Genomic DNA, 27821 nt, shown 5'->3' with positions numbered 1-27821 from the left:
ACGAGTTAGACAGACCAGCAAAAGGGAAGCATGGAGGCGTCTCGCTTCCACAATTACAAAAATGACAAAAACCCAAACAGTTTGGGCTAAAATACAGCGTATGTATGCAAAACATCCAAGTGTCAACTGTCCCATGCTTAATGTAAATGGCTCTGATATTTCAAAACCAGAGGAGATTGCAAACGCTCTAGGTAGATCTTTCAAGGAAATATCAGCTGTGACATCATACTCGCCACAATTCCAGACACTCAAAGCACAAGCTGAAAAACACTCAATTAATTTTGAATCAACATCCAGTGCTGCATACAATCTCCCTTTCACAATGTCAGAATTACATCATGCTCTAGCCTCCACTAAACTCAGTGCAGCAGGTCCAGATGGAATACATTACATAATGATAGCAAAACTCACTGAATCTGCACTCAAGACACTATTATTGCTCTTCAACAGAATATTCAAAGAAAACACTTTCCCTGACAAATGGCGGCATGCTTATGTTCTGGCTTTTCCAAAACCTGGAAAAGATTCTTCAAATCCGCAGCATTACCGACCTATTGCACTCACCAGCTGTCTATGCAAGGTAATGGAAAAAATGATCAACGCTCGGCTATCCTGGTTTCTAGGTCGAAATAACCTTATGAATCAAGTGCAGTGTGGCTTTCGTGAAGGTAGATCCACTCTTGACCTATTGATTAAGACAGAAATAAACATCCGTGACGCCTTCGTACGCAAAGAACATCTTGCGATGGTCCTATTTGACATTGAAAAAGCGTTTGACACTGCTTGGAGATACGGTATAATGCGAAATCTATACGATCTGGGATTACGCGGACACCTACCACAGTTTATAAGAAACTTCCTACAACACCGCTCATTTCAAGTTCGATTTCACAATCACTTATCTTCAAAGTTCATACAGGAAGAAGGAGTGCCCCAAGGATCAGTGCTAAGTGCTACCCTCTTTAATATAAAAATGAACTCAATAACACAGGACCTGCCACAAACAATATCCACTACCCTGTATGCCGATGACTTTAGTATCGCCTGCCATTCTCCTAATATGCGGATGGTAGAGAGACAGCTGCAATGTGCAATCAACAAAATAGCAAAATGGGCCCAAAACAATGGTTTTCGCCTGTCAAACCAAAAGACTGTCGGTATACACTTTTGCAGGAAGCGTAACCTACACCTACACCCAGAACTTCGACTAGAAAATCAAATCATACCAGTTGTCCCTAGTGTCCGCTTTCTTGGTGTGATACTTGACCAAAAGCTCACCTTCCTGGAACATATAAAAACACTCAGGATCACCTGTCTTAAAAAGCTAAATATCTTAAGAGTTCTATCAGGCACAACATGGGGAGCTGACCGATACACACTATTACAGTTGTACCATGCGCTAATACGTTCACGTCTAGACTATGGTTCTGTAGTTTATAGCTCTGCTAGACAAAGTGCTTTACGCTGGCTTGATCCTGTGCACCACAGTGCTCTACGTCTTGCACTGGGGGCGTACCGAACATCACCTGTCCATAGCCTATATGCTGAAGCACATGAAACCTCCCTGCAGCTACGCAGACAAATGCTTCTATTACAATATGCAGTAAAACTCAAAGGGCATCCAAACCATCCCACTTGGAACGGACTTTTCTCCCCTAAATGGATAAACCTATACCAAGCCTATCCATCAATAAATCCACCAACTGGGATACGTCTTTGCTCATTGCAGGCCGATTGGCAAATTGACTTTAGTAAAATACAGCCCACTGCCTCTCATGAAGTTCCACCTTGGACATACTATATACCACCGTGTGACTTTTCATTGACAGCATGGGGAAAACACACCTTATCCCAACAGAACGCACTGCAAATGTACACCGCACTGAGAACCCAGCACGGCCAGTACACACCAATTTACACAGACGGGTCTAAAACTAACAATCATGTTGGAGCAGCAGCAGTATTTCCCAACACAACTATATCCAAGAAACTCCCTTTAGAATGTAGCAGCTATACTGCAGAACTTTGTGCTATCCACATAGCCTTAAACTATGCACTCTCTAAAACCATATTGCACAGTGTTGTATATACAGACTCCATTAGTGCTATCCAAGCCATACAACGCAATACAAAAAATGATAACCCCTTACTTGGACAGATCTGGAATACTCTGACAAAGTTAAACCACAAGAAACAACAAGTTCTGTTATGTTGGATCCCTGGTCATGCTGGAATTTCTGGAAATGAACAGGCCGACCTAGCTGCCAAAACTGCTACCGACCCTATAGCCCAAGCCTTTACTACACCTGCATCTGACTACAAGTACATTATAAAGAAACAATGTATGGAACAATGGCAACGCATCTGGCAGAGTCAGGCCAATAACAAATTACTCGGCATTAAAAAAGATCTCAAACCATGGAAGTCTAGTATTCGTGAGAACCGTCATGAAGAAGTTGTATTAGCCCGATTACGAATAGGTCACACACACCTGACACATCTCTATCTACTTACAGCCGCTGATCCACCACGTTGCACAAACTGCAAAGCCCAACTTACAGTCCAACACATACTCATTGACTGCCCGATTTATAAAAATGAGCGTCAAACTTTATTTGCCTCTTTTTCAGCAACGAATTCTCCGAGCATTGCCCATCTTTTAGCAGACATGCCACATGTAGACAAAGTCTTCACTTTCCTTAAAGAGATAAAACTGTATAACACACTGTAAACGTTAACTGCAATATAAAAAAAAAAAAAAAAAAAAAAAAAAAAAAGCACTAAACTTTACCAGAGTTAGGCGCATTATGGCCATGTTGCTCTTGCGCCGTAAAGCCCACACTCAAACAAACAAACAACAAACAAACATTGCAGCCAAATCGACACCACTGACGGTTAATCCTGGCCTGTTAGTCCCCTATACAGACTACAGGCAAGTGATCCGTCGTAACCTACAATCTCAGTGGCAAGATTCGTGGCATCGCCTGGTTATTACAAATAAACTATGTCGAATTAAGCCTGTGATCCATCCTTGGCGGTCCAGCTTACGCAGGGATCGCAAAGAGGAAGTTGTTCTTGCTCGGCTCCGCATAGGACATTGTCATTTGACACACTCCTTTCTGCTGAGGGCTGATGACCCTCCTATGTGCGAGCAATGCGACACCATCTTATCTGTTCAACATATTTTATGTGACTGTACTAGTTTTAGAAATGCTCGTTTTATCGCTTTTAACCATCTGACTGAGCCGTATACACTCAGTCAGATTTTATCTGACAATGACCATGTGTCTTCTATTTTTAGCTTTCTAAAATCAGTAAACCTCTTTACGCACATTTAAAAAAATCTACCTTATTATTGTTACTTGTTTACTGATATTTATCTTTTACAGTTTATACTTGGTTTTTATATTTTGACTTAGTGACCTAATTCATTAGGTCACTGAACGTTTTTTACTTTTTTATGACAAGGTTTTGGCGCATTATAGCCTTAGTTGCTGATGCGCCAATAAAACCCAACCAACCAACCAACCATCTTTATAGTACAAACCAGAGCTGTGATGCTCAATACGTTCTACGTTGATCACATTATTTGTAAAAGAATAAGAGAAGTTTACCTCAATATGATACGTATCATATGCGTAAAGCGCCTATTGTTGTCAATATGTCCATCTGTTTTTCTACTCGGAATGGACTTTTCTCGCACAAATGGGAGAACCTTTACAGAGCCTATCCATCTAAAAACCCATCAACAGGGATACTCCTGCGTTCCCTGCTCAGTGATTGGCAAATTGACCTTAACATGATACAGCCTACTACTTTTCGAACAACTCCACCTTGGATGTATCACATACCACTGTCCGACCTGATATCGTTGGGGAAACACCTTATCCCACAGTTACACTGCAGAATTATACGCAATTAAATTAGCCCAGAGAAAATTAATACTTTCGCCAATGCCAGCAGTATAATATACACAGATTCCATGAGTGCTGTGTCTTCACTGGACAATAAATATTCTGTATTTCATCCCATCGTAAAACAAATCCTTTCCTGTTTAAACCATCTAAGGAATAAAAATCATTCGGTGAAATTTTGCTGGATCCCAGGACATACTGGTATCGTAGGTAATGAAAGAGCAGATCAGGCAGCTAAACAACCAAATAATACAGCACCAGAAATTTACCAAGTACCATAAGTGGATTATTTGAAACATATAAAAGACATCTGTACATTTCAGTGGTCAGAAATGTGGAAGTCGCAAAGGAATAACAAACTGCTCCAAATCAAAGAGGAACCAGCATTATGAAATTCTAGCTTCAGACAGGAAGAAGTTGTACTATTAAGACTCAGGATAGGACATACGTACCTAACCCATATGTTTATTCTCATCGGGGACGACCCACCTCGATGTATGCATTGTACATCACCACTTACAGTCAAACATATACTTTTAGAATGTACGCACTTTTCTCTTCTTAGAAAAAATACTTTCCACTCTCAGTCACGATTGCAAGAATCTCTATCGCTTACTCACATCATTGGAAATAATGCTAACCTAGTTGAACTGTATACCTTCCTTAAAATAATACACCTATATGAATCGATTTGATGCTAAACTGAATCAAATTATTATATAATTATACAATGACAATATAAGAACTGGCACATTTTGGCCTATGCTGCCCTTGTGCCCTAAAACACCCATACCAATACCAATATACCTTATCCCAAAAGAATATACTGCAAATTCATGCTGCATTGAGAACCCAGCACGCAGAATACACGCCAATCTACACGGACGGATCTAAAACTGACACCCATGTTGGTGCAGCAGCATTTTTTCCGAACCCAACCTAACCATAGCCAAGAAAGTACAAATTGAATGCAGCAGCTACACAGCAGAACTCTGTGCTATCTTCATAGCGTTAAATTTCACCTTATCAACAAATATATTGAAGTGTGATCTATCCAAGCTATACAGTAGAATAAAAATCATGATAACCCCTTACTCATACAGATTTGGAATACTAAAACGAAGCTAAATACGAAGAAACAAAAAATAATCTTTTGTTGGATCCCTGGTCGTGTGGGAATTTCTGGAAATTAATGTGATGACCTAGCTGCAAAAACTGCTACAGACCATATAGATGAACCGTTTAGGATACCGATCACAGACTGCAAAGTCAATTATAAAGAAGCGGTGTCTTGAAAAATGGCAACACATTTGGCAAAGTCAAGTTGGGAACAAACATCTGCAACCTTGGAAATGCAGTTTACGTGAAAACAGGATGAAGAAGTCGTATTAGCCCGACTACGAATAGGCCATACACATCTGACACATCTTTATCTTCTTGCAGGTACTGATCCACCACTGTGTAGAAATTGCAACACTCAGTTCACTGTTCACTCTTTTTCCAGGACGAAGACTTCTTTCAGTATTGCTGATCTCCTGGCAGATACCCCACACGGGATAAAAGTTTTTTTCATTCCTTAAACAGATACAACTTTAGAACGCAGTGTGAACTTCAACATTTATATACATAAACTGGGTATTTAACATCACCATAGTTAGGCGCATTATGGCCTTGCTGCCCTTGCTCCGCAAAGCCCATAAACAAACAAACAAACAAACAAACATCTGTCTGTCCATCCACATGGGATACAATAATGCCATTTGACACTCTTCGATTTGTATATCTTTACTAATCAACAAAATAAAAGAAAAGCCTTTCTAATAATTAAATAAAACTTGATTAACGTAAAGAATTAAAACGTATTAAGATTTTAAAAAATGTGCTTCGTCTCCTTGAAGGAAAGGAGGCTGCATTTTTTTCGTTTACATTTACACAGTTAGTTATAAAGTGTACTCTGTAACTGACTGTTAAATGAAAGTTGTGCTGTTATTGGGTCCTTTTCCCAATACAGGAAACCAAGGATATACAATTTCCTGCAAATCGTCGAGAGTTTCACAGTGTTAGGGTCGTTCCCATGGTAGTTTCAATCTTCAAGGAACTGCTAAAGTACGTCATTATTAGGTTAGAGATCGTAATCCTTGTTTATTTCACACATTACTTGCCAATATAATGTGACACTCGATTTTAATGATGTCATTCATGGATTCTTGCGGTTTACGAAGTCTTTCGTTGAAGGACTATATTTTACGATTATTATGCATTCGTGGTGATTTATTTCCCTATTAATTTCTTCATCCAACCCATAAGTTCAGTTCTTACATTTATGGGTGCAGGTGTCGCTTTATCATCCATTGGATTGCTCCAGTGGTTCTTGAATGTTTTTCATTGGTGGAATTCATCTTTTTGGATGAATTTACAGCTATAATTCAATAATATAGTTCTGCTTCCTTGCTATATTTCCAATAATTAAATCCCTAACTTGAACGTAGTTGCTTATTTTTCACTATAATGGACATTGAATTAAATAATTGAATTACCATGAGTTTTAATTAAACGTTTCACGTTGTTGTTGTTGTTGTATTGGGGTTTTTTGGCACAAGGGCCTCTTGGGCCATATTGTGCCTATTCAGGATTTGTTTGTCACTTTGATCACAGTCTATCATACAGATTTATGTGCTTCAAATAATTAAACAGTTCCTCGAAGGCCCCGGGTGCCAAGCGTTTCCGTGGCCAAGTGATTATTGTGCGTATATCGAGCGTTTTTCTTCCCAGCGACTAAGTTTTCCTTTGTTTTCTCTTGCATTTATTAAATTTTCTGTTAAGTAGCTCTAGTCTCTTATAGGAAATAAGAAGAGAGCCCAGAAAAAGGAAATCACCTTTTTCTTTAATTTAGATTTACTAACCGTACTAACTAACTCTACGCTTGGCCACAAAGCGGCACTGCTCCTGCCTCCCCGTGGCGGGGCCGGTAACCTGGGCGGTAAGGAGAAACCCCCAGGGCGAAAAGGAGCCAATATGGATAAAAATAATTATCCACCGTTAGAGCCTTCGAGCTCAAGAACAGACACTCATGACCCCAATCACGACTTAAATGATCATCCAAAGAGACAGAAGACTAATCAGATGGAGCAACCCTGCCCATCCTTTTTAATTTTCCACTCGCTTACTAGTCAGCCAATGAGCAAACTGTCTCCCTTCGTAATACAAAAACATCTCGAAGGTATTGCAGGATCCCCTAAGACTGTCAAGAGATTACAATCAGGAGACCTGCTAGTGGAAACTACGAACCACAGGCATTCGGAGAAACTCTTACAGTTAACAAACTTTGCGGGCATTCCGGTAAAAGTATCTCCTCACGCAACCCTAAATTCATCTAAGGGTGTCATATCCAGTTGGGACCTGTTAAATGTCACAGAAGAAGAAATTACCCAAGAGCTGCAGGGACAAAATGTAATTCAAGCCAAACGTATAATGACAAAAAAAGATAATCAACTTATCCCAACCAGAAACATTATTCTCACGTTCAATACGCCCAACTTACCCTCCTCTGTAAAAGCAGGTTATTTACTTTGCCGTATCCGCCCGTACATTCCCAATCCTTTAAGATGTTTTAAATGTCAAAAGTATGGCCACTCACAAACTGTATGCAGAGGAGTTCCTGTCTGCCCCAACTGTGGTTCCTCGGATCACATACAAAGTGACTGTACAACTACAAAAATGACCTGTTCAAATTGCAAAGGTGATCATCCTGCCTATTCCAGAACTTGTGAAAAATGGAAAACAGAGAAAAAAATTGTAAAATACAAGGTCGAGAACAAAGTGAGTTACCCAGAAGCAAGAAGACTAGTGGCACCTACTATTAATAAAAATGTATCCTATGCTAATGCAGTTATAAAATACCAAACAGTCTCTACTCAAACCAATGTAACAGTTCCTACTAATATTTCAATTTCAGATTGGGCTAGAACTGTCCTCTCTGAGGAAAAACCAAATGTACGTAAACAACAACCCAAACTCTCAGAACAAGCAAATAATACTCCTCTTACTATACCAGCGGAATCTCCTCCTTCAATGAATCCTACCACACCATGTATTACTAATTCAAATATAATCAAAAATATTCGAGACACAACCATGGACACAGATGGCACATCTATAGAGGAAGATCCTCTTTTAGAGATCCATGCCGAAGAAGAGGAAATGGACACTGGTCGGCCAGTCTTCCAAAAAAAAGACAAACACAAATTGGAACGCCATAAACCAATCACTTTCAAAAAGCAGTCAGAATCAGCTCCATCAACTAAACACAAATAATGCCTTGTATTTTACAATGGAACTGCAGAGGCTTTCGTTGCAATACAGTCGATATCCAAGATCTAATAAATCGATTTTCTCCAGTTGCCCTTTGTCTTCAGGAAACTTACTTAACATTGCAAATTTCTCCTTCGATAAAGAACTATTGCCTTTATCGAAAGGATCGTAATACAGCAAATGCTGCCCATGGTGGTGTAGCAATCCTGATAAATTCAGTGATCCCAACTAAACATATTCCACTTCAAACTGAAATAGAAGCTGTTGCTGTGCGTATAACACTCCATATTGAAATAACTTTAGTATCAATCTACTTACAGCCAAACCGTACCTACTGTTTAAAAGATCTTGAAGATCTCCTTATACAGATACCTCCACCTCTCTGTATGTTAGGGGACTTCAACGGGCACCACCCCTTATGGGGCGATCCTAAATTAGATAGACGAGGTAGACTCATTGAGAGTCTAATAGAGGCAGCAAACCTCACTATACTCAATACTGGCACACACACTCACGTTCAGCTCCCAAATGGACATACCTCAGCCATAGATCTCTCCATTTGTTCTCCATTACTGGTCCCGACCATAGAGTGGTATGTTTTAAATGATATAATGGGTAGTGATCACTTCCCAATAGTATGCAACCTATTAATAGCACAGACTCCTCCAGCTCAACCATGTAGAAAATGGAAATTTGCCCGAGCAAACTGGGCAAAATTCCGGTCATCAATATCTTTTGATGAGGAAAAAAATCCGTCTCCAGCCTATTGATGATGTGACACAATACATCACGTCACATCTCCTAAATGTGGCTAAAGAAACGATACCACTATCAAATCCTTCGGTTCGTAAGCATTATAATTATTGGTGGAATGAGCAATGCACAAAAGCCAAAAAAGCAAAAAATAAAGCCTGGAATTTGTTTCGGCAATATCCAACAACACCCAATCTAATAAATTATAAGAAGTCAAAGGCAAAAGCACGCTTCATACAAAGGCAAGCCAAGAAAGAATCCTGGATCCGTTTTGCATCAAGCATTAACAAAAACACTGACACCAAAATAATATGGAAAAAAATTAGACAGCTTTCTGGTAAGTTTCCTACCGTACCTTCACCAATTCTGTCCTGTAATGGGCAAGATCTATCTAGTCCTTTAGATATCGCAAATGCTTTGGGCAATACATTTGCTAAAAGCTCAGTGACAGAAGCTTATACACCACTTTTCCAGAGAATTAAAAACACTGCAGAACAGCACTCTGTTAACTTCCAAACTGCTCTCCTTCTGCCGTATAACAAATCCCTACAATATTCCGAACTCTTGCATGCTATCAGAACAGCCCACAATGGTGCTGCCGGACCAGACGGAATCTATTACGTCATGCTACAACATCTTGATGACAGAGCTTTGCATCTCCTTCTGCTCTTTTACAATCGTATTTTTCTAGAAAATGTCTATCCAACTTCTTGGCATCATTCTACTGTTTTGGCATTCCTAAAACCTGGAAAAGATCCAACCAATCCCCATAGCTATAGACCAATATCCCTCTCAAGCTGCCTCAGCAAAATTCTAGAAAAAATTGTCCACTGTAGACTCATCTGGATCATTGAGTCAGAACAGTTAATGAGCAATAGCCAGTATGGCTTTCGTCAAAACAGGTCATGCCTGGACCTTATGGTTAAGGCTGAATTTGCCATTCGTAATGCCTTTATTAAGCATGAACATCTAGTAATGGTTTCCATAGATATAGAGAAGGCTTTTGATACCACCTGGCGGCATGGCATACTAAGAGACCTTTACTCTCTTGGTCTGCGGGGCAACCTTCCTATATTTATAAAGCATTTTCTACACACTAGATCTTTTCAAGTTCGATACCAACATGCCCTCTCTGCAACTTACATTCAGGAAGAAGGTGTTCCACAGGGATCAGTACTGAGTGCCACTCTTTTTGCCCTAAGAATAGATTCTATCACTAAACAACTTCCAAATACTGTAGAAACTTACCTTTATGCGGACGACCTTGCTATCTCCTGTCATTCCCAAAATATGAGATCTATTGAACGACAGCTTCAGATATCATTAAATAAAATACAGCAATGGGCCAGCCTTAACGGCTATAGGCTATCACAACAGAAAACAGTTGCTATCCATTTTTGTAGACAACGCAATTTCCATCTGGATCCTGAACTTCACATCTCTAATATTTCCATCCCAATCACTAGTAACATTAGATTTCTAGGTTTAATCATGGACAACAAGCTAAATTTTTTAGAGCACATTAAAAAAGTACGTACTGCCTGCTTAAAAAAGATAAACATACTCAGATCTTTATCTGCACAAACGTGGGGTGCAGACCGTACCTGCCTTCTTCGATTATACAGGGCATTAATTAGATCCTGTCTTGATTATGGAGCTCCCATTTATGACTCTGCCAGAAAGAGTGCTTTACGCTGGCTTGATCCAGTACAACACAGTGCACTGAGGATTGCACTTGGCGCATTCAGAACATCGCCAGCTCATAGCCTTTACATTGATGCTAATGAGCCGCCACTATCTTTACGTAGGAAATTGCTATTGCTAAAGTATGCTGTCAAGATACAAAGTTGTGCCTCGCATCCCATTCAACCATATCTTTTCAATCCACCGTTAGAAAATCTGTACAGAAATAAACCTAGCATAGTAAAACCAGCTGGTCATCGCCTTCTTGAACTACTGCAGGTTTGGAATATATCCATCCGTTCTGTACAACAAGTAGCCGCTTGTACCCAACCACCATGGGTTCAAACTCCTATACCGACCTGTGACACTTTCCTTTGTCAGTGGGGAAAGAATATTTTGCAATCATCAAATATCAGACAAGTTTATGCTGTTCACACTCAAAAGTATATTGATTTTTTACCAATATACACAGATGGCTCTAAATCCAATTCAAAAGTTGGAGCAGCTGCAGTGTTTCCGGATACAATTGTATCAGCAGCCCTTCCTCCTGAATTCAGTATCTTCTCAGCTGAATTATTCGCAATTAAACTAGCTTTAAAAAATCTCTCTCCTGACTGCTCATTAAAATCAGTTATTTACACGGATTCCCTCAGCTCAATCAACGCTTTGTGTAGTTCTTCAGATAAATTTCACCCTGTTATAATTGAAATTAGAAAATTATTACTAAAGATTAAAGAACGTCACCAACTGGTCGCCTTCTGCTGGATACCAGCACATTCTGGTATTTTAGGCAATGAACAGGCTGATAAAGCTGCAAAAAACCCAACCAGCTTAGATTTCACCAATATCCCTGTCCCAGCCTCAGACTATGCGCTAATGATTCATGCTGCATGCCTAACAGAATGGACAGCACTATGGCATTCCCAAACGAATAATAAACTTTTGCAGATTAAACAGGTTCCGAAAATCTGGCCCTCCAGTGTCCGGACATCAAGACGAGAGGAAGTAATTCTTTCAAGAGTAAGAATAGGTCATACTTATCTAACCCATTTTCATTTACTCACAGGAGATGATCCACCACAATGTCCACATTGCTATATAAATATGACTGTTAAACACATTCTCATTGACTGCCCCCATTATAAACAAGACAGAATTTCCACCCTGCAATCACTGGTTATCCTTCAACAACCAATAACCCTAGAGAATTTGATAGGTGACAAGGCAAATATACCGGAATTCTTCCGTTTTCTGAAGCAAATTAGAATTTTTAATCTATTCTGATTAAGGACATTTCAGGCAGTACGATTCTTTCTCATAAATGAATAGGCGCATTATAGCCAAAGTTGCTTATGCGCCATGAAACCCCCACAACAACAACAACAACAACAAAGTTCCTCGAAATTTGCTTCATTGCCAAGAATATCAAATAACGTTAATGGTTCCTTTAAGTTGGACAGGGAGCTAAAGCTTGATTTTCTGACTGTTGAAAGTTGGGGACATTCTATGAGGATGTGTTTTATTGTGAGCTGCGACTGACAGAAGAAACACTGAGGAGGATTCTCTCCCATAAGCAAAAACAGGTGAGTTGGGTGCGAATGGCCGATGCGGAGCCTTGCTAGAATCACTTCTTGTCGCTCAACAGCTCTCAGCCTACTGTCCCTTTTTTTTTGGTGATACATTCGTTATCATCACAACCCGTGGGAAAATTATCCCCTTTCTTAGTTCAGAAGACTATAGAGTCCATGGTTGGATCACCAAAAATGATAAAACGATTACAATCAGGTGATCTCTTAGTAGAAACCTCATTAAGTCATCAATCGGAAAAATTACTACAAATGAAAACTTTTGCAGGCCTACCAGTTGAAATTACCCCACATAATTCCCTGAATACCTCGAAAGGTGTTATTACTGAATGGGACCTTTTGACTGTTTCAGAGGAAGAACTACTGAGCGAGCTAACAGAACAACAAGTAATTCATGTTAGGAGGATAATGATGAAGAAAGACGGAATTCTCATTCCAACCCGATCAGTAATTCTCACATTTAACAATCCTTCTCTTCCCCATTCAGTTAAAGCAGGATATTTAAATTGCAAAATCCGACCATATATACCAAATCCAATAAGGTGTTACAACTGTCAGCGATACGGACACTCTCAGGCGACATGTCGCAGTGATCCCATCTGTCCACTCTGTGGATCAAAAGACCACAATCAAGCAAACTGCACATCCACTACACCACTCTGTCCCAATTGTCACGAAAATCATCCTGCTTTTTCAAAGACATGCGAAATGTGGGTATTGGGAAAGCAAATTCAAAAATACAAAGTAGAAAATAAAGTGTCTTATCCAGAAGCAAGAAAACAGATACTTGCAACCAAACCTTCACGTTCCTATGCTTCAGCAGTGAAACGACAGCAAACTATAGCCACTCAAACGGAGGTAGTAATACCTCTAAATCACATTATAGACTGGAGTAAAGTAATATTGATGACAAAAACAGTTTCACAAGAAACATCCAGTGGTAAAGAGCAGGATACTTCCATGCCTGGAAAGCAGAAATCAGAAGTAAAATCTTCAAAAACAAAGCAAACATCATCTAATAAACCGTGTGAACAGAAACAAACAAATATAGATCAAATGGACACTGATGAACAGAGAGAGAACATACTAGAACTACACCCTGCAGAAGATATTGATACACCTCGTCCTAATTTTCCGAAGAAAGATAGACCCAAATATGATAAACGGAAAAACTCAAAAGCGCAGTCAGATTCAGCAAATCGTCCCGAGACCTAAATAATGCAACATATTATTATACAGTGGAACTGTCGTGGTTTACGTGGAAAATTGGATGAAATAAAAGATATAATTCAGCAGTATAAACCGGCCTGCATTTGCCTTCAGGAGACCCATCTAACACCTCAATCTTCACCCACATTTCAAAATTATACACTTTTCCGGAGAGACAGGAATGATAACAGAACTGCCAAAGGAGGAGTGGCAATTTTGGTAAATACTCATATACCAGCTAAGCAAACAACATTAAGAACCAACTTAGAAGCAGTAGCAGTAAGAATAGCCATCGGAATTTCTATCACAATCTCGTCCATTTATCTTCCACCAAATATCCCCCTCTCCAGATCGGAATTAAATGATCTTACTATGCAGCTCCAACCTCCCTACTGCCTTATGGGAGATATGAATGCCCATCATCATTTGTGGGGATCTACTCACACAGACAATAGAGGTAACATAATCGAAACTCTCATAGATGATCAACAACTGAATTTACTGAATACCGGATCTCACACTTATATCAGTTTGTCTACAGGTATCACCTCTGCAATAGACTTAACAATATGTTCTCCATCAATTTATCCTAGTATAGAATGGTTCGTGTTGAATGATCCTTACAACAGTGATCATTTTCCGATAGTATGTTCCATACAGACACAATCAACTCTTACAGAAGGAACCAGAACAGTATGGAATTTTAAAAAAGCTAATTGGAGTAAATATATGCAATTAATCAAACTGGATAAGCAATTAATAGAAACCCTGCCAATAGATGATGCTGTCTTATATATCAACGATCAACTGCTAGAAGCTTCCAAAGCTACAATACCTGAAATAAGTAAGGCAAGGCAGGCACGGTACAACTCTTGGTGGAATGCAGAATGTGCAACAGCAAAAACAAAACAAAATCGAGCATGGAATAGATTCCGTCAATACCCAACTACCGCCAATTTAATTGCATATAAAAAAGCCAAAGCTGAAGCAAGGAGAATTCGGAAAAAAGCAAAGAAAAAGTCTTGGATCGTGTTCGCTTCTACACTTACTAGGAACTCGAATCCTGGTTCGGTGTGGAAAAAAATTCGGATTTTAAGTGGAAGATATCCAATCACACAATCTCCGATCTTCCATTGGAAAGGGCAGGACGTTTTTCAAACAGACCAGATATCAGAAATTTTGGCTGAATCTTTCGCTTCCATATCAGCAGTTACAAGCTACAGCACTGACTTTCAAAAATATAAAGAGCAAGCTGAACGGAGTAAATTGAATTTCTCTACCAAGATATCTCATTCTTATAATCTACCATTTCTAAAAGAGGAATTACTTACAACCATTACAAAATTACCAAATAGCGCACCAGGTTCCGATGGCATTTATTATACTATGATACAACACCTAAACTCTGATTGTCTGGAAATCCTGCTAGCTCTATATAATAGAATTTTTCTGAACAACCTGTATCCATCCATATGGAAGCATGCAATTGTCCTTGCATTTCCCAAACCCGGAAAAGATCCTTCCTATACATATAATTATCGCCCGATTTCACTGACCAGCTGCTTGGGAAAAATCCTTGAACGAATGGTGCATAATAGACTTACGTGGTTGCTGGAAAAAGAGAATATTTTATCACCCCACCAATTTGGATTTAGGAAAAATAGATCAACACTTGACCTACATGTCAAAGTAGAAACAAATATTAGAAACTCGTTTATAAGAAAGCAGCATATGGTGATGGTAAATCTAGATCTTGAAAAAGCCTTTGACACAACATGGAGATTCGGAATTCTACGAGATCTATTTCAATTAGGATACAGAGGACAACTTCCACAATTTATAGAAAACTTTCTTGCCGACAGAACATTTCAGGTACGATACAAAGGCTGTTTCTCTACAATCTATATACAACAGGAAGGGGTTCCCCAGGGCTCAGTATTAAGTGCAACCCTGTTTGCACTGCGGGTGAACAATATCACAAAGGTTATACCCCCATCATTGCAAATATATATGTATGCAGATGATCTTTCCATTTCATTTCAATCACAAAGCATGAACACCATTGAAAGACAGCTGCAATTATCCATAAACAAAATAGAAGTATGGACTCAAAATAATGGCTATAGAATATCTGAGAAAAAATCTGTTGTTATCCACTTCTGTAAAATGCGTGGTCTTCATCCTGAACCGGTCTTATACTTAAATAAAATTGCTCTACCTGTTGTTCAAAATTTCTCCTTTTTGGGCTTAACAATAGATAGAAAACTAAACTTTCAGGAACATATACTAAGACTTCGAACCAGTTGCCTCTTAAAACTTAACATCTTGCGCACAGTATCTTCAATGGCCTGGGGAGCCGACAGGTCCACATTATTACTATTATATAAAACTTTGATTAGATCTCGTTTAGACTATGGATCTCCTGTATATGCTTCAGCAAGAAGGAGCATCTTACGTCGTCTAGATACCATTCACCATAATGCTCTCCGCATAGCTTTAGGAGCATTTAGAACTTCACCAATCTACAGCCTGTATGCAGATGCTTCGGAACCCCCGCTGCATCTTCGACGAGATTATTTACTGTGCATGTATGCGGCAAAAATATACAGTCAGCCATCACATCCAAATTGGTCCATTATTCACAATCCACCATGGACGAGTAATTATGATCACAAGCCAAATGAAAATAAACCAGTAGGACTGCGCCTCAGACACTTAGCTCAAGTTTGGGAAATACATTTCCAGCACATTTCTGCAGTAGATATAAACTCAGAACCTCCTTGGACTCCGACTGTGCCTTTATCCATATCACACCTTACAAACAGGAATAAAAAAGAGATCTCTCCAATCGTTATACAGAAGCTTCATGCACTGCACAGTTTTGAAAATAGAAACAGTCATCAGATTTACACAGATGGTTCAAAATCGAACAACTCAGTAGGTGCCGCAGTAGTTTTACCGGAATATATTATATCTGTCTCCTTGCCTCATGTTTGCAGTATTTTCACAGCAGAATTATATGCTATTAAACTAGCACTGGATGATATTACCCAGCATCAACTTCTACCTGCTCTAATCTATACTGACTCCCTTAGTGCAGTAGCAGCTTTGCAGAACAGCAAACATTCCTCAAATTCCTTGATTCAGCATATCAAAAAACAACTCGGAGTTTTTCATAAAGCAAGAAAACAAGTGTCTATCTGTTGGATTCCCAGCCATGCTGGAATTCTAGGAAATAATCATGCAGACCAAGCCGCAAAAAATCCAGATCTTGATGTACAAGATAACTTTCAGTTTGTACAATTTACAGATTATAGGGATGTATTTCGTACCAAATATATTTCCATCTGGAAACAACTTTGGAGGGACCAATCATGCAATAAACTTCGCAGAATAAAAAAAGATCTATGTTTGTGGAATTCTAGTTCACGTACAAATAGACAGGAGGAAGTTATATTAACCAGACTGCGCATTGGACATACCTTCCTTACTCACAAACATTTACTTTTAAGAGAAGATCCACCGCTCTGCTCTGTCTGTCAGATACAACTTACAGTAAGGCATATCCTGATTGATTGTCCATCATATTCAGCCATTCGAGCCACATCCTTCCAATCATTAGCAAACTTGCAAGCACCTCTAACCCTCACTCATGTACTCGGTGACAAGGCAAACCTAACTGAGCTCTTTATATATATTAAACATCTAGGAATAATAAATACACTCTGATATATCCAGACTAAATCATTAAAATGAACGTAATGACGCTGACAGACACATATTGGCCACAGTTGCCCTTGTGTCGTGAAATTTTCATACCAACAACAACAACTTCTTGTCGCCTGCTTCTCCTGCAACTAGATGTCCACAGTTGTGGCTCTTTTTTTATCTGCAGTAATTTATTATTGGTTTGAGTTTTCCAAAGGAGAGACCATTGTTTCCTGCATGTTGTTTTAATGACAGATTTGTGATCGGTGTAGGGAACTTTTATTTGTCTGGAAGATCCAGCGCCGGGATGCTTTGCAGCAGCATCCGCATGTTCATTGCCTGAGATGCCAACATGACCAGGGATCCAGCAGAAGGTAACCTTCTGATTGACTGTTTGATAGTGAAATAACTTAGATCGGATCTCTTTAAGAATGGGGTGAGAGGGACAAAAAGTAGATTGAATGGCAGTGATAGCGCTTAAGGAGTCTGAATATATCAAGGATTCCTTGATATGGTACTTGTTTATATTATCTAGAGCCAGTTTTATTGCGAATAATTCTGCAGTATAAATACTGCATTCAGTGGGAAGAGAAACAGCTACTGAGAAGTTGGAGGAGACTGCTGCAGCACCTACGGCTGTATCCGTTTTGGAGCCATCAGTATAGATATGTACTTTTGCTGAGTTTTCCAAGGAATGCGATTTATGGAGCTGTTGAAAATTTGTATTAGCCAGGGATGTCTTCCCCCATCTTAAAAAGAAATTGTCACAGAGAGGTACGAATTCAGTCCAGGGTGGTTCGGGAGTACCAAGGTCTTGGAAGACATTATGAAAATTAATGTTCCAACTGATCATGAGCTCTTGCAGTCGAAGCCCTGCTGGGCGATTCTCATTAGGTTTATTTTGATATAGCATGGTGTATTTAGGGTCGAACAAGTGCTGCCAGCTAGGATGTGATGGAATACTCTTAATCTTTAGTGCATAGTTACATAATAAGGATTTTCTCCTTAGGTGCAGTGGAGGTTCATTTGCCTCAATATACAGGCTGTGGATCGGAGATGTTCTAAAGGCTCCCACAGCTATCCTAAGGGCACTATGCTGTATGGTGTTCAGTCGTAATAGGGAACTGTTCCTAGCGGAGTCATAGACAGGTGATCCATAATCTAAGCGTGATCTTATTAAAGCTCTATAGAGATGGAGAAGAGAGCTTCTGTCAGCACCCCAGGACATGGCGGAAACGGCTCTTAGGATGTTCAGTTTTTTAAGACACGTGGTTCGAAGGTAAGATATATGGGAAGCAAAATTAAGTTTATTATCTAAATGTAGCCCCAACAGACGAAAATTGTTAGTGACAGGTATCAGGCTGTTTTTTAAAAATATTTCTGGATCCGGGTGGAGTTTTCGTTTTTTACAAAAGTGAATTGCAGTGGATTTTTTTTCGGCTAAAGAATAACCATTCCGCAGTGCCCATGATTCTATTTTAGCTATGGAAATTTGAAGTTGTCTTTCAATGATGTTCATAGTTTGGGATTGACAGGAGATAATGAGGTCATCGGCAAACATATAGGATTCTACTGTATTTGGTACTTCCCGTGTCATGTTTGTAATTCTTACTGCAAATAATGTTGGACTTAGAATAGAACCCTGCGGTACACCCTCCTCTTGTTCAAATGATTTGGATAAATTGTTCATATACCTTACCTGAAACGTTCTGTTGCATAGAAAATTTTGTATGAATTGAGGTAACTGACCTCTCAAGCCGAAAGAATGGAGATCTTTTAGTACACCATATCGCCAGGTGGTATCGAAGGCTTTCTCAATATCGAGATTGATCATGACTAGATGTTCTCTCCTTATAAAGGCATTTCGGATGTTTGCCTCAGCTTTTATCATCACATCTAGCGTGGACCGGTTCTTTCGAAATCCATACTGGCTGCTGTTTAGTAAGTTGTTTGCTTCCAGGAACCACGTTAGCCGCCTGTGAACCATTTTTTCAAGGACTTTTCCTAGACAACTAGTCAGTGATATTGGCCTGTAGTTATGCGGAAAGGTACGATCCTTTCCTGGCTTCGGGAAGGCTAGAACAATTGAGTGACGCCAGGAGAGTGGGTAGGTATTTTCTAAGAAAATACGGTTGTAATATTTTAACAATGTTGTTTTTGCTCTGTTGTCAAGTTGCTTTAACATTATATAATAGACCCCATCTGGACCAGCAGCACTATTTGGTGTTTTATTGAGTGCCCCTACTAATTCTGCGAATGTGAATGGATGGTTGTATGGATGTGAAACTGCCGTAGAAAAATTAATCTTACGCTTTTCTGCAGATTCTTTAATTCTTTGAAAGGTTGGGTTAAAGGTGGATATTGCTGATATGCTGGCAAATGATTCAGCTAAGGCATTTGCTATATCTGCTGGTGATGACAACTCCTTCCCTTCCCAATTTAGTATTGTAGCTGGGGACTGGACATATTTGCCATTGAGCGTTTGAATTTTCCTCCAAATGATTCTACTATCTGTGTCCTTATTTATACTTGAGGAGAAGCTGATCCAGGCTTCTTTCTTTGCATTTCTTCTTATTTTGCGGAACTTGGCTCTTAGTCTTTTGAAGTTAATTAGGTTACTAGTTGTGGGGAATTTACGAAATAAATTCCAAGATCTGTTTTTTTCCCGTTTCGCATGGGTACAATCTTGGTTCCACCAGTAGTTACTGTGTTTCCGTTTCCCTGGTAAAGATTTTGGTATTGCAATGGTGGCAGCTAGTAATATTTGAGTAGTAATGTGTTCCGTGACATTTTCTATGGTCTGAGATTGTATAATTTTATCATCTAATTGAACATGAGAGGCATATTCACTCCAGTGTGCCCTACGGAATATCCAAATGGAGCGACGTGGGGAAGGGGAGTTTGCTCGTGTTTGGAGTTTGCAGAGGATTGGCAGGTGATCACTGTTCATTGGATTGTTAAGAACAGACCACTCCATAATAGTATATAAGGAGGGAGAACAGATCGAGAGGTCTATTGAACTCATGGATCCAGTCGAAAAATGAATGTAGGTTGGCTCGCCAGTATTTAAAATGGTGAGTTGATAAGCATCAAGAAAGGATTCTATTAGCTTACCTCTCTTGTCAATTGTTGGAGATCCCCACAGCGAATGATGTGCATTGAAATCTCCGAGCAAGCAGAACGGAGATGGTAGCTGGTCTATTAGATTTTCTAGGTCGTCTGAAGTGAATAAGAAATTAGGAGGGATATATATTGACGCTATTGTAAGAGTGATGCCAATTTCAATACGCACTGCCACAGCTTCAAAAGGGGTCTGAAGAGCAATATGTTTCGATGGAACGTTGTTTCTAACAAGAATTGCCACTCCTCCACAGGCTGGCGAGTCTATTCTCCTATCTCGTCTGAAGATGGTGTAATTTTTAATGGTGGGACACACTCGTGCATTTAAGTAGGTTTCCTGTAGGGCTATGCCTGCTAGATCATACCGGTCGATGAGATCATATAAATCGTCTTTTGTATTGCGAAAGCCTCTACAATTCCATTGGAGGAATCTTTCCATTAAGTGGTTTTATTGTTTATTTTTGTTTCTGACTGCTTTTTAGTTGAAACTTGCTTAGATCGATCCAATTTCCCTTTCTCTTTTTTTGGAAAGTAGGGACGTGTGACATCCATCTCATCAGTCGCATGCAGTTCTAATATACCATCATCTGATTCATTGCGTTGGTCAACATCCATGCCCGTAGCTACTGGTGGGTTCAGAACTTTAGTTTCTGCCACTTTTGGTTTTGCTGTTTGAGGCACGTCGGTTGGAATGGTAATTGGGGTGTTACTGGCTTGTTCAGCTTTTTGCTGTGAAGGACACTGTTTGGAAGCAGAGAGCAAGGAACGTGCCCAATCGGCGATGGATATATTTGGAGGAACTGTAACATCTGTTTGAATACCTACTGACTGACATTGTTTAGCAGCAGTGGCATATGTACGCTTTGGTTCTGTTATGAGTATTTGTCTTCTTGCCTCTGAGTATGTGACTTTATTCTCGACTTTATATTTTTGGATTTTTTTCCCTTGTTTCCATAGTTCGCATATTTTGGAAAAAGCTGGGTGATTACCTTTACAGTTTGGGCAATGAGGAGTAGCAGTGCATTCAGATTGATTATGTTCCTTTGATCCACAATTTGGACATATTGCCTCACCTCTACATGCAGTTTGGGAGTGTCCATATTTTTGGCACTTATAGCACCTGATTGGATTCGGGATGTAAGGACGCACACGGCAATGAAGATAGCCAGCTTTGACAGATGTTGGTAGGATAGGAGAACTAAAAGTGAGTATTATACTCCTTGTAGGAACAAGAATACCATCTTTCCGAGTCAGGATTCTCCTTGCTTGGATTACTTTTTGTTCTTGAAGCTCTTGGACTATTTCCTCTTCTGATACATTTACTAAGTCCCATTCTGCAATTACACCCTTCGAGGAGTTTAGGGTGGCATGGGGAGTGACTTTTATTGGTTGTCCACCAAAGGTAGTCTGCTTTAATAACTTTGCAGAGTCGCCGATATCCCACCACGAACAACCTTATAGCCTTCAAACGTGCACGAGCCAAAGCACGCTACATCCGTCGTCAGAGTCAAAAGGAATCGTGGATCCGTTTTACATCATCTATTAACCAGTCTACCAACTCTAAGGTAGTCTGGGATAAAATCCGGAAAATGAAGGGAAAATATACATCCCACCCTTCCTCAATCCTAGATTATAATGGATGCGCTATAGCAGATCCAACTGCAATAGCCAATGCTCTTGGGGAAACATTCTCTAACATCTCTTCAACATCTTCGTATTCCCCAGAGTTCCTGGTCCTGAAATACAAAACCGAAAAACAGGCACTCACCTTTAAATGTAGGAGCATCTATCCCTACAACGGGGATTTCACTATTCTGGAACTCAAAAGAGCCCTCGCTCTTTCCAAAGCAAGTGCCATTGGACCAGATGGCATCCATTATGAAATGATTAAACATCTTTCACCAAAATCTATGGATTGTCTGCTCCTTCTGTATAACAGAATCTTTACTGAGGGGCAGTTTCCGGATTCCTGGCGAAAGGCAATCGTTCTTGCCTTTCCTAAGCCAGGAAAGGATCCAAAAGTTACCACCAATTATCGTCCCATTGCTCTGACTAGCTGTCTGTGCAAAATCCTGGAGAGAATGGTCAATTCTCGTTTAATATGGTATTTAGAATCAAATGACCTTCTCTCCAGCATCCAGTGCGGCTTCCGAAGGAACCGGTCCACTTTGGACCATCTTATTAGATTGGAAGCATCCATCCGGGATGCTTTCCTAAAACGCGAACACTTGGTGTCGGTGTTCTTTGACATGGAGAAAGCGTATGACACAACTTGGAGATTTGGCATTTTAAAAGATCTGCATAGCCTTGGCCTTAGGGGGTATCTCCCCTTTTTTATTCAAAACTTTTTAGCCAATCGATCTTTCCAAGTTCGTGTGGGATCCTCACTCTCTCGTCCCTTCAGCCAAGAGGAGGGAGTACCACAAGGATCAGTATTAAGTGTCACGCGTTTTGCCATCAAAGTCAATTCCATCACAGAACAACTTCCTCCAACTGTAAACTGTGCCCTCTATGTTGATGACTTTAGCATATTTTGTCAGTCATGCAACATGAGGGTTATTGAAAGACAACTGCAGAAAGCCATTGATTGCCTTAATTCCTGGGCACTTGGTAATGGCTTCAGGTTCTCGCCGGAGAAGACCGTTTGCGTACACTTTTGTCGCAAGCGTAATCTTCATCCTGAACCTGAATTACGGCTCGGACAAAATGTTATCCCAGTAGTGTCAGACACCAAATTCTTGGGACTTGTGTTTGATAAAAAGTTGACTTTTCTCAAACATATTCGTCAACTTCGTACAAACTGCACGAGGGGACTCAATATCCTCCGCTCTCTCTCCTCAACGCGTTGGGGAGCAGATCGATGCACCCTACTACGGCTCTACCGTGCACTTGTACGACCCAAATTAGACTACGGGTCCCAGGTATACTCTTCAGCTAGAGATAGTGTCCTCCGATGGCTAGACCCTGTCCACCATCAGGCTATCCGTATCGCTACTGGAGCTTTTCGAACATCTCCTGTCCAGAGCTTATACGTCGAAGCAAACGAACCATCGTTATCCCTTCGACGTAAGCAGTTGTCTTTAAGGCCCCGGGTGCCAAGCGTTCCGTGGCCAAGCGATTTGTAGTGCATTTCTAAAAGCGATTTCTGCAAAGAGTATTTGAGCAAACAGATTCTATTTTTGTTTCAAAAACCGTTTTCTTGATTTCTTTGTATATCCAAGTAGCACTTTCACTCTACAAGAAGTAGGGAAAGGCCCAGAAAGGGAATCCACCTTTCTGTTTTTTTTTCTATAAATACTAATTACTAACCCAACCGCTTGGTCACCTCGTGGCACTGCTCCTGCCTCCCCGTGGCGGGGCCGGTAACCTGGGTGGAAAAGATAATCCCCCAGGGCCAAAAGGAGCCATCATGGATTCTACAAATTTTCCACCCTTAGAGCCTTCAAGCTCAAGACCAGAATATGGTAACGAAGACAAGGAAAATAGCCAACCCAAAAGGCTTCGAACAGAAACACACTGTTCAGATATTCCCAATTTTTTGGTGATGCACTCTCTGTCTACCCAGCCTGTGGGTAAGTTATCTCCGTTCGTGATTCAAAGACATCTAGAATCTATTGCAGGATCACCAAAAATGGTAAAGCGACTCCAATCCGGAGATCTCCTGATTGAAACAGCCACCACAAAACATTCGGAGTGGCTATTAAAGACAACGACATTTGGTGGGTTGCCAGTATCTGTTACTCCCCACAATACCTTAAATTCATCAAAGGGTGTCATCACAGAATGGGACTTAATTACTGTGTCTGAGGATGAATTAGTACAAGAACTTAGCAACCAAAAGGTAATCAGCGCTAAAAGAATAATGACAAAAAAAGATGGAAATCTCATTCCAACTCGTTCCATCATTTTAACTTTTAGTACTCCTGATTTGCCATCCTCAGTAAAAGCTGGATATTTAAACTGCCGAATTCGTCCATACATCCCAAATCCTCTTCGCTGTTTTAAATGCCAGAAATATGGCCATTCACAGCAGGCATGCAGAGGGGACGCCATCTGCCCTATTTGTGGAGCAAAGGATCATACGCAGGCAGATTGTCCAGCCGCAATTCCCATCTGCCCCAACTGCAAAGGCAATCACCCCGCATTTTCTAAAACATGTGAAATGTGGAAAACAGGTAGGAATATCCAAAAATATAAAGTAGAACACAAAGTCACATATCCTGAGGCACGCAGACAAATAATGCTGACCATGCCAAGTCCATCTTATGCCTCTCGAACCCGAAGTTTTCATACAACTGCAATTCAAACAGATGTGTCGATACCGCCCAACGTCTCGCTAGCTAATTGGGTTAAAGCAACCATATCAACCACAGGAAAAGAAAATTCTAAAACGAAAACCAGCAATGCCACCAACACCCCAATTAGTATCCCAAATGATACTGAGACAGTCTCAAATGACACAGAAAAATTCCCAATTGAGACTCGGACAGTTCTGCATAACAAAGAAAAACTTAAAACTGCTAAAGATAAGAATAAACCTGAATCATCAGCCAGTAGTATGGAAGTAGATGTAAACCCAGATCATGAAGAACCCATACTAGAACTTCATGCAAATGACACGATGGATACTGGACGCCCTACTTTCCCGAAAAAAGACCGAAAAAAATCCTCTTCAAACAAAAAACAGTCAGATGATTCATCCTCAACTAAACCAAAATGAACCACAACATCTTACAATGGAATTGCAGAGGCTTTCGTTCCAACACAGACGATATTCAATACCTAATTAACCAATATTCTCCGGTTGCCTTTTGTTTACAGGAAACTTACCTAACCACACAAATTTCTCCTTCGATAAAGAACTATTGGATTTATCGAAGAGATCGAAATACTGCTAACGCTGCCCATGGTGGTGTGGCAATACTAGTAAATTCAAAGATCCCATCTAAACATATCCCACTCCAAACTGAAATAGAAGCTGTTGCTGTTCGTATAACTCTCCATGGTACAGTAACACTAGTCTCAGTCTATCTACCACCAAACTGTACTTGCTCTTTAAAAGATCTCGAAGACCTCTTTATACAGATACCTCCACCTTTCTGTATATTAGGGGACTTTAACGGGCACCACCCATTATGGGGCTCTACTAAATTGGATAGACGAGGTAGACTAATTGAAAGTTTTTTGGAGGCACTAAATCTCACTGTACTCAATACAGGTGCACCGACACACGTACAGCTCCCAGCAGGACACACCTCAGCAATAGATCTCTCAATTTGTTCACCAGTACTAGCCCCAACCATAGAGTGGTATGTAATAAACGATCCCATGGGCAGTGACCATTTCCCAATAGTATGCAACTTTCTGAAAGCAAAGACTCCTTCATTTCAACCCAGCAGAAAGTGGAAATTTGTCCGAGCAAACTGGGCAAAATTTCAGTCATCAATTGACCTTGATGAGGAAAAAATCCGCCTCCAGCATATTGATGATGTGACAGAATACATCACGTCGCATCTTCTAAATGTGGCTAAAGACACGATACCACTATCAAATCCGCCAGGCCGAAAGCACTATAATTACTGGTGGAATGACAAATGCACCACAGCAAAGAGAGAAAAAAATAAAGCCTGGAATTTGTTTCGGCAATGTCCGAGCACAGTGAATCTCATTAATTATAAGAAATTAAGGGCAAAAGCACGCTTTATACAAAAGCAAGCAAAGAAAGAATCCTGGACCCGGTTTGCATCCACTTTTCACAGAAATACTGATCCCAAAATAATATGGAAAAGAATTAGACAGCTGTCTGGTAAGTTTCCTACCATACCTTCTCCAATCCTCTCCTGGAATGGGCAAGATATATCTAATCCTGTAGATATAGCCAATGCTTTGGGCAATATTTTTGCAGAAATCTCAGCAACATCAGCATATACTAGCTCATTCCAAAGAATTAAAAACACTAAAGAAAAGCATGGTATTAATTTTGAAACTTCAAACCTTCTCCCATATAATAAACCTCTGCAATATTCTGAACTATTACATGTCATTAGAACAGCCCGCAATGGTGCTGCTGGACCAGATGGGATTTATTATGTCATGTTACAACATCTTAATGACAAAGCTTTGCGCCTCCTCCTAGTCTTTTACAATCGTATATTTTTAGAAAATGTTTTTCCAGTTTCTTGGCATCACTCTACAGTTTTGGCATTCCTAAAACCTGGAAAAGATCCATCCAACCCATATAGCTATAGACCCATATCTCTCTCAAGCTGCCTCAGTAAAATCCTTGAGAAAATTATCCACAGAAGACTCATCTGGATCATCGAGTCGGAAGAGCTAATGAGCCGTAGTCAATATGGCTTTCGTCAAAACAGGTCATGCTTAGACCTTATGGTCAAGGCTGAATTTGCCATCCGTAATGCTTTTGTCAAACATGAACATCTAGTAATGGTTTCAATAGACATAGAGAAGGCATTTGATACCACCTGGAGGCATGGTATACTTAGTGATCTGTACTTTCTCGGACTACGTGGCAACCTTCCTGTGTTTATTAAGAACTTTCTACATACTAGATCATTTCAAGTTCGATACCAACATGCTCTCTCTTCAACTTTCATTCAAGAAGAAGGTGTTCCACAGGGATCAGTATTGAGTGCCACTCTTTTTGCTATTAGAATTGATTCCATCACCAAACAGCTTCCAAACACAATTGAGACATATCTATATGCAGATGACCTTTCCATCTCCTGCCATTCCCAAAACATGAGATCTATTGAAAGACAGCTTCAAATTTCACTAAATAAAATACAACAATGGGCCAGCCTCAACGGCTACCGACTCTCTCAGCAGAAAACAACTGCAATTCATTTTTGCAGACAACGAAAACTTCATCCGGATCCTGAACTTCAAATTTCCAATGTATCCATCCCAATCGCTACTAACATCAGATTTCTAGGATTAATCCTTGACCACAAATTAAATTTCCTAGATCATATTAAAAATGTACGGACTTCCTGTCTGAAAAAGATAAACATACTCAGAGCGTTATCTGCCCGAACGTGGGGTGCAGATCGTACCTCCCTGCTTCGGTTGTACAAGGCATTAATCAGATCCCGTCTCGATTATGGTGCTCCAATTTATGATTCTGCCAGAAAGAGTGCATTACGCTGGCTTGATCCTATTCAACACAGTGCTTTGAGAATTGCAATTGGTGCGTTCAGAACGTCGCCAGCACATAGTCTCTACATAGAAGCTCACGAGCTCCCACTAACTTTACGCAGGAAAACACTGTTGTTGAAATATGCTGTCAAGATACAAAGTTGTGCCTCTCATCCCGTTCAGTCATACCTTTTAAACCCACCATTAGAAAACCTATACAGAAACAAACCCAGCATAGTTAAACCAGTTGGTCTTCGCCTTCTTGAACTGGTGCAGGTTTGGAATATTTCCATCCGGAAAGTACAGCAGATACCAACCTTTGCTCAACCACCATGGGCTCCTCCTCCTCTTCCAACATGTGACACTTACCTCTGCCAATGGA

The sequence above is a fragment of the Mastigoproctus giganteus genome, chromosome 9 (assembly GCF_048544385.1).
Source record: "Mastigoproctus giganteus isolate SK-2022 chromosome 9, ASM4854438v1, whole genome shotgun sequence".
Taxonomy (NCBI): domain Eukaryota; kingdom Metazoa; phylum Arthropoda; class Arachnida; order Uropygi; family Thelyphonidae; genus Mastigoproctus; species Mastigoproctus giganteus.
Note: the sequence above shows the minus strand (reverse complement) of the source record.